Source organism: Ovis aries, chromosome 2, assembly GCF_016772045.2.
Source record: "Ovis aries strain OAR_USU_Benz2616 breed Rambouillet chromosome 2, ARS-UI_Ramb_v3.0, whole genome shotgun sequence".
Taxonomy (NCBI): Eukaryota; Metazoa; Chordata; class Mammalia; order Artiodactyla; family Bovidae; genus Ovis; species Ovis aries.
In genome coordinates this window covers 107,831,189-107,840,429 of record NC_056055.1, presented here as the reverse complement: position 1 = coordinate 107,840,429, position 9,241 = coordinate 107,831,189, and the positions used below count along the sequence as shown (strand labels likewise).

The 9,241-nt window shown below is 43.1% G+C and overlaps 1 non-coding gene across 1 annotated transcript; it reads right to left on the bottom strand.

Annotated features, from left to right (window-relative positions):
- Positions 1-620: 620 nt before the first annotated feature.
- Positions 621-692, bottom strand: TRNAW-CCA (transfer RNA tryptophan (anticodon CCA)). The gene has a single exon. It is a non-coding gene; the product is annotated as a tRNA-Trp (tRNA).
- Between the last annotated feature and the right edge of the window lie 8,549 nt (positions 693-9,241).

The window sequence follows — 9,241 nt, the reverse complement described above, 5'->3', positions numbered from 1 at the left end:
GAAAACCTACACAGTGCCCTCCAAAAGAAATTCTTCTACTGTGTGTATAAAGCTTTATCAGTCATCAAAGCTCAGTCTCATCAGGTGTCCCGCCCATGGACCCCTGGCCCCCAGGACCCCTGTTGGAGGAGCTGTGGCCTGGGTAGGTAGGGGGCATGCACGCCTGAAGTGTGGAGTTTGGAACACATTTGCTAGAAAAAAAATATAGACAGTCAATGTTTTCCCAGGCCAACTACATGAAGCCTATTTAAAACCTTAAAACTTCAATAGGAACATGAACTTTAAAAAAGTACAATGCTACTATGTCAACAAGCATCAAATCTGATAATATAATTAATCATTATTCTGTGGAAAAATACATTTTTAGTTCTAACAATTGACGTACAGGTAGACATCAGGAATATAATAATTTATTATCTGGCCTCGTATATGCACACAAAAGGTATTAATAGCTGTATGCCTTTTTGGATAATTTCAAGGATAGAAAGTGAAAGTGAAGTCGCTCAGTCATGTCCGACTCTTTGCAACCCCACGGACTGTAGCCTACCAGGCTTCTCCGTCCATGGGATTCTCCAGGCAAGAATACTGGAGTGGATTACCATTTCCTTCTCCAGGGGATCTTCCCGACCCAGGGATCGAACCTGGGTCTCCTGCATTGGAGGCAGACGCTTTAACCTCTGAGCCACCAGGGAAGCCTGATCAAATTCTAAAACCCATAAAATAATTAGGACAACTGCCCATTTCACCCAAAATAGTATAGTCAACAATAGCAGCAACAAATTTTTCTGTATATGAAAAAGAATAATAAGGCCGTTCTATACAGCAGATTTCAGTTTGTTGCTTTAACAACAGTAACCACATGAAATTACTAGTCTAGTAGCACGAGTTGAGCTCTGCAATGAACCTCTCATTTATAAGTAGGGAGTCAGGGAGTTACAGTTATTACTATGGTCACTGCTAATTTACAGATCAATACCCCATAACACATTTGCCAATAATAGCCATGCACACTGGGGATTCAATAATTAATAGAATGGAAATGATGAGTTTTAACATTTCCAATGAAACCAATCACAACTATCATTCTGGCTAGCCCAGTTTTTAGGATTTTTTATGCTCTTTCTATAACTATCACTTTGTGGTTATTTAGCTGCTAAGTCATATCCGATGCTTTCGCAATCCACCTGCTATGCAGGACATGTACATTCAATTTCTGGGTTGGGAAGATTCCCTGGAGGAGGAAATGGCAACCCACTCCCACTCCAGTATTCTTGCCTGGGAAATCCCACGGACAGAGGAGCGTGGCGGGCTACAGTCCATGGGATCACAAAGAGTTGGACACAACTGAAGCAACGCACAGACTGTAGCCACCAGGCTCCTCTGTCCACGGGATTTCCCAGGCAAGAATACTGGAGTGGGTTGCCAGTTCCTTCTCCAGCGGATCTTCTAGACCAGGGATGAACCCGTGTCCCCTGCACTGGCAGGCGGATCCTTCACCACTGGGCCCCCAGGGAAGCCACCATCACCCGAGTATGAGGCTATTTTCTAGCCTACAGTGTACTGAATTATCTCTTTTTCTTTCCCTCTCTCCATCTCTCTTTGCCTCTCTGTCTCCTTCTTTCCTATTGCTCCCGGGCTGAGGTTTCTGATAACTATGCACTAAAAAAATTCCCATAAATATAAGTCACAATCCCCTTTTGCCTCATTCGCATTGAAGGGCAGTAGGAAAGTGATTACATTTTCTTCTGCCTGTAGCTTTAAAGCAGCCACTTGACCTCTAGCAACCTTGAACCAAAATTTACTTTAGAGGTTTGTCATTTTGATAGCCGAACATGATGTTGCATTTCCCTTGAGGAATTTATTCTTAATCAGTCTCTCAGGCTTCCTTGGGTTTTCACCTACTATCTTGGCCTCAAGTGTATGTTTTCCCTTTTTTTTCTCATTGGATCTAGTAATACATCATATTCCATTCTATGGCACTCAAAAAATGAAATATTTTATGTTTATATTTTGCCCAGCTCAGGTAGATAAACAAATGAGAAATTTGTGTGTATTCTATTTTTTTGTGAACAAGGAAAAGTTTGCTCTGTGTGTGTGTGTGTGTGTGTGTGTGTATATCTATATATTTATTATGGTCATTCTAAGTACTTCCCTTTGCTGAGATGCTTAATCCTACTTCATTTGGTTAAACTGCTATGTTATTATTTAGGTTGTGATGGAATTATTTTTCCCAGCAAATGTTCACTGAGTGCCTATGTGAGTCAGGCACCATCCTAAGTACTAGGAGCTGGGCACGCAAATGAGACGTTCTCTGTTCTTGCTGAATTTTCACTCTAATGAAGAAGATGATAACTTGATGTCACACAAGTATCTTTTCATATCCCTTCGCTTTGGTTAAGAATACAGTCACCTCTCTAGAAATCAGTTTCCAGACATACAAATCATGGAAGACTTTCCAGGGAGCACATATGATTGGGGAACTTGGAACTGGATTTTCACATTGTCCAGCTTCTTCCTCCACCAGCCATTGAAGCTGGGAGACCCTTTATCCACTGGACCCTCACCTTCTCCCTAGGCAATTGTGTTGCGTCCAGCGGCTATCATGTGTATAAAGGTGACGCTCACATTTATTTCTTGGCTCACATTTCTTCTTTGGACTAGCTTTCCTTGGATTAGACCCATATATTATACTGCCTTTGGCTTTTTCTCTTGAGATATCTTTAAGTCACCTCCATGTGGCTGATTCACACCGTCGTACAGCAGAAACTAACACACCATTGGTGTGGCGGTGTACATAGTCATGTCCGGCTCTTCGCAACCCCATGGACTGCAGCCTGCCAGGCTCCTCTGTCCATGGGATTTCCCAGGCAAGAATACTGGAGTGGGTTGCCATTTCCGTTTACCAGGGTATCTTCCTGACCCAGGAATCGAACCCGGGTCTCCTGCATTGGCAGGCAGATTCTTGCCACCTGGGAAGCCCAACACAACACTCTAAAGCAATTATATTCTGATAATAAAAGAAAAAAAAATGTTAAATGGGCGAGTGAATAGCATTGGATTCACTGCTAAGAAGAAACGACCAGTTGCTGGCTTCCTGTGCCCTTTGGCAAGGGTAAGAGCTCATTTTGAGTCATGAAGGAGTTACCGAAAGAGTGTATGGGGTCCGGCTGCTCGCCAACAAACAGGCCAGGTAGGTGGAAAGGAAATTTTGCTTTCTTTCAGATGCTGGCCACTGCAGAGCGGTGGGGGTAGGAGAGTGGAGAGGAGGACTGACATCTGTCCAAAGCCCAACTCCCTCCCCTGGCAACCAGTGGACCAGAGCTTTTGTAGACAGGAAGAGGGGGCCACACGCAGAAACAGCAGTCAGCTCCGGCAGGCATCTTCTTGTTGCTCACCAGTCTGGTCAGCGTCGTCTTGGTCGTTTCAGGCACAGTTAGTCTTCTGTTGCAGGGTCCATTTGTTCCCATTTCTTTGAGGCCAATCCTCAGAATTGTGGCAGCTTTTTTTGTGGGTACAGTCCTTAACTATGCTTAATGAGTACACTATTGTTATTTGGCCTCCTTTGACTGTTTTCCTTTGTTTATGCATTTCTCTGATTAAACTTATTCTTTGAGTAAAGTTTTCCACAGACAAAAGGTGGGCAGAGGGCATGGGGCAGGGGCATGGCAAGGACCAGAGGGTCCTGCCCTGCATCAGTCCGGCATGACCGAGGAGGTTTACAGGGAACCTGGAGACTATGACACCATCCAGGGCACACCGTGAGGGTTATTTTGAAGTTTCCTTAAACTTCTCCTCCAGAGGACTGAGCAGAGTCCATTCTGAAAACTTCTCTGGCCTGGTCCCTTCTGAGAGGCAAGAGTCACAGGAAGGAATGGGGAGCAGGGCTTCTTCTCCAGCTGCCGAAAGAAAGAGCTGTGAGAAGCCCCCGCCTGGTCTCCATACCAGCAGAAGCCGCTAGCAGACCGGGAGCAGTTGCCGCTGCAGACAACGGCCGTGGATTTTTCCTTCACCAGCCAGTACTTGGAGCAGCTGCCAATAAGACTCTCCATCACGAGGATGGTCCCCAGACATCTGCTCCAGAAGAGAGCACAAATGAGGGATGCCACTCAGACAGACAGACATCCACAACTGAGCCATCTTTGTGGAGACACCCTGTCTCCAGATGGCAGCAATCTTCATCTCACAAGAAGAGATGATAACAACTGACCTCGGGGAAATACAACTGAATTAGAGGCTTGGAAAGTTTATCTTTGGCTCAGCTCTACATATAGATGTGTGTTTGAGATAACTGAAATCAAGAACCTCCTAGAGTAGTGAAAATAAACACAAACACATATGGGACAGCAAAGGAAACCATAAATAAAACAAAAAGACAATCCTCAGAATGGGAGAAAATATTTGCAAATGAAACAACTGACAAGGGATTAATCTCCAAAATATAGAAGCAACTCATTCAGCTCAGTATTAAAAAGAAAGACAAATAACCCAATCAAAAAACAGGCAGAAGATCTAAATAGACATTTCTTCAAAGAAGACATACTTATGATCCAGAAGCACATGATAAGACGTTCAATATCACTAATTATTAGAGAAATGCAAATCAAAACTACACTGAGGAATCATCTCACACTGGTTAGAATGGCCATCACCCAAAAAAAAAAAAAAAATCTACAAACAATACATGGTTGGGAGGGTGTGGAACAAAGGGAACTCTCCTACACTGTTGGTGGGAATGTAAATTGAAACAACCAATATGGAAAACAGTATGGAGGTTCCTTGAGAAAGTGAAAATTGAATTACCACATGGTTCAGAAATCCTGCTCCTGGAATATACCTAAGGAAAACCATAATTCAAAGGCACAGGCACCCCACTGTTCATCAGAGCATTATTTACAATAGCCAGGACATGGAAGCAACCAGCAACAGAGAAATGGGTGAAGAAGATGTGGTACATTCACAAAAGGAATATTACTCAGCCGTTAAAAGGGCGAAATCATGCCATCCGCAGCAGCACAGATGGATCTGGAGATTGTCAACCTGAGTGAAGTAAATAAGACACAGAGGACAAATATATGACATCACTTGTATGTGGAAACTAAAAGAAAGGGTACAAATTAACTTATTTACCCAAAAAATAGTCATAGATATAGAACACAAACTTACAGTTACCGGGGGATACGGAGGGCGTGATAAATCAGGACACTGAGGCTGACGTACACATGCTACTTTATACAAAACAGATAACTAATAAGACCCTGCTGTGTAGCACAGGTATAGTCTGTACTGTATAGTCAATACTCTGTAATGGCCTATATGGGAAAAGAATTTGTATATATATAAAATATATATAAAAGCATGTGTATATGTACTATAGAGCTGCCATGCTCCTCTGTCCATGGGATATCCCAGGGTAGAATACTAGAGTAGGTTGCACTTCCTTCTCCTGGGGATCTTCCTGAACCAGGGATCAAACCCCTGTCTCCTGCATTGGGAGACACATTCCTTACCTCTGTGCCACTTGGGAAGCCCCACTTTCCAAAGCATTACTCTGCCGAATGTCCTAGATACCACTGGGAAAGAACCGTGTCCTCTTCACAAAACAAGGGGAGAAGATCCAAAGACCTCTGATATCCTCTCCAGCTCTGTTTTCATCTTTTTGTTTTATTCTTTCCTCAGTAACCTCCTATGACCTCTGACAAGGTCATTCAAAAGTCTCAGCCCAGCATTCAAGAACCTACATAATGTGACCCAAATTTTCCTCTCCAAATGTGTTCACTGGATATATCTGATATGTCAGTCACCCTTCCCTACACAACCAGGTGATTCCTTCCCAATGCTTTGCATCTTCCTCAGTGCACTTCCTGGTTCTGTCTTAATTTAAGTCAAGAGCAAGTGCCTCCAGCTCCACAACGCCGCCCCCATTCACCCCAGTCCTTATAGAGAGCTAAGGTCCTGCAACAATTCATGGGTACACTCACATGACCCTTGGATCATCTAAGTGTCCTTGAATATCTCTAAATGCATTTTAAGGCTCTTTAAACACAGAAAATAGTTTTTGGATCTTTGTGTCTCCCACAGAATTTAGTCACAGGGACTTTTCCAGTGGTCCAGTAAGTAACACTCCATACTCCCCACACAGGGGGCCTGGATTCAACCCCTGGTCAGTGAACCAGATCCCCTACGCTCCAACTAAGAGTTCACACACAGCAGCTAAAGATCCTACATGCTGCAGTTAAGACCTAGTGCAGTCAAATAGATAAATAAATAAATGTTTTTAAAAAGAATGTAATTATAAGTATCATGAAATCAAAAAGGCTTCATTAAGTGAATATAATCCCAAAGGATTAAAATGAATGATAAGTTTAGCCAATGGTGTAGGTTAAAGGGTGTTAAAGGAGAGGCTTTGACACCCCAATAGGTACATCCTTGTCCCTTGATGTGCCTTCTCCTACCAGTGGCTGCTTCTATATCCTACATTCATCACATTGAAATACTCTAAACATCTCTATCACACTTTCCCCATTCTATAGCCACTTATAAAGTCTTTTATAAGTGGCCCAGTGTTCAAGGCCAAAGTCAGCCTTTTCTCCTGTAAGAATTCCCCTTGCCTTCCTGGTTGGAATGAATTTTCCTCTCCTCACTCTTGTTTTCTCACTTTCTGTGTCCATCTTTTATGACCTTGAATTATAGTTGGTTCTATTGCCTCTCTGAGTCACCCCAGTGAGCTGCAACCTCCTTGAGAATGGGAACTGCTCATTTCATGTGTCTGTTTTATCTCTCTCAGAATATCAGCACAGACTCTGCAATAGTAGGTGATAAAATCATATTTATTAAATTATCTTGGGAAAGATGCCCCAGCAAATTTAGCCAGCCTTGATGCTGAAGGAGATGGATGACTTACTATACTCACTTCTACAGAGTGGATTTAAAAGAAACTGTGTTCTAAATCAGAGCAAAACTGTGTTTTATCTCAAACAGAAAGCAGAAGAGAAAATGTGAAGAGGGCATGATTACGCATGTGGAAAGCCAGCTAAGATTCTGAAGACTTTCAGAAAAGAATTTTAAAAAGACACATAGAGACTGATGTTACAAATGGTTTTCTTAAAATATGGTTCACATTCCATGGACTGTCTAAGTGATAGAGATTCTCACTCTTATTTTTAATGTTAATATTTTGTATTTATTATAACATATTAGAAAAATACATTAATGATGTTAAAAATAGTTTTGCTTAAGATGATGATCAATTAAAATTTAACATGTAAAGGGAACAAAATGTAAATCATAGTTCAAATAATGTGAGGTATAGGAAAAGGTGTGAGACAACTACAAACATGGCCACAGCTTAAGAAAGTAGTACCTTGTTCTAACTGGAATCAAGGTCATGAACTTTCCGAGTTCCTGTTTCCTCAGTCCTACCATTTAACCTTGGGCCACTTCCTAAGGGTCTCTGAATACTAATTATAAATCCCTCTCAAGGGTTTTCAACACCTTGGGGTATTTGCTTTTTAAAAGAAGGCAATTTCATCACTAGTTGTTGCTTAGTCGCAAAATGGTGTCCAACTCGTGGCAGCCCCACGTACTGTAGCCTGCCAGGCTCCTCTGTCCATGGGATTTCCCAGGCAAGAATACTGGAGTGGGTTGCCATTTCCTTCTCCAAGTCTTCCCGACTCAGGGATCGAAACTGCCATCTCCTGCGAAACAGGCAGATTCTTTCCTGCTGAACCACCAGGGAAGCCCACATCACCAGTTACTCGTGCAATTTCTACCAACATCCCTGAGTTTCCTCTACCCCTATCTTTCCATTTTCCTGCAGCTCTGGTTCCCTGAAGTCCCTGCCTCTTGCGGAGCCCTGCAGCTCCAGTGAGCAAGCTTCTTTGTCCCTGCTGATGGGCCTCTCTTCTTCCTGAGAGGGGTAGGCTTCTTCGTTTGCAGCAAACTCCCCTCTGTCTGCAGGGCCATCATGAACTGTCGGCATGCTTTCCACCTCAGTGTCTGGTGGTCCGCATCCTGGCGAGTGTTCCTTCCCAGGGACCCTGCACTAAGCTCTGTGCAGCCCACTCATCAAGGACAGTGGATCTCTCTCTCTCCAGGGGCTGAAGTTTCTAACACAATACTGTCCTTGACATCACTGATTGAAAGCTGTGTCATGGGTTGCATTGTTATCCCCACTTATCCTCAACATCTAATCAAGGTATTAGTCTTCACAGCTGAATCTTAGGTAAATGATTATGTAAGATTGCTTCTCTGACTACTTGATGATCCCTGACTTTGCTGCTTTATTCAATGAGGGATTGGACCAGCTCACATCTGAAAATCAGATTCAGTTCCAAAGTGCCAAACAGATCAGTCTGATAAAACAGGAAGACAGAATGGAGTGAGAACCAACTCTTTCAATATAAAAACATTAGATCATACATCCTGGTAAGCTTTCAACTTGTTTAAAATATTATATTTGTTGTTGTTCAGTCACTGAGTTGTGTCTGACTCTTGGCAATCCCATGGACTGCAGCATGCCAGGTTTCCCTGTCCTTCACTATCTCCCAGAGTTTGCTCAAACTCATGTCCATTGAGTCGGTGATGTCATTCAACCATCTCATCTTCTGTCATCCCCTGCTCCTCCTGCCCTCAATCTTTTCCAGGGACTTTTCCAATGAGTCTGCTCTTCACATCAGGTGGCAGCATCAGTCCTTCCAATAAATATTCAGGGTTTATTTCCTTTAGGATCACACAGGTGCTTATTTTCCAATCTTCTTACTTTTTTGCCTTCTACACGTATCCTTCTAAAGCAAACAGAAAATGACAATGCAAATTCAACAAAACAGCAGAAGTCGGGACCATCATTTTAAGACAGGACCATATTCTTTGTTGCTGTTCATCATCTAGAAACAGGAAAATGATCTTTGTAGACAAAACATGAAGGTGCTGGAGGAGGAAATGGCAACCCACTCCAGTATTCTTGTCTGGAAAATCCCATGGACAGAGGAGCCAGGCGGGCTCCAGTCCATAGGGTCACAAAGAGTCGGACACGACGGAGCAACTGAGAACACACACCCACGTCACAAGTAGAGAAAGCCTGCACAGCAACGAAGACCCATCACAGCCAAAAGGTAAATACAATAAAATCTAGGAAAATGCAGGCTTTGGTCTCAACCCCAACCCTCAGATCCTGCATCAGAGGCTCCCCAGTGGGGCCTTGAGATCTGCCACTTTCTCCACCACCAGATGATTCTAGAGGCCA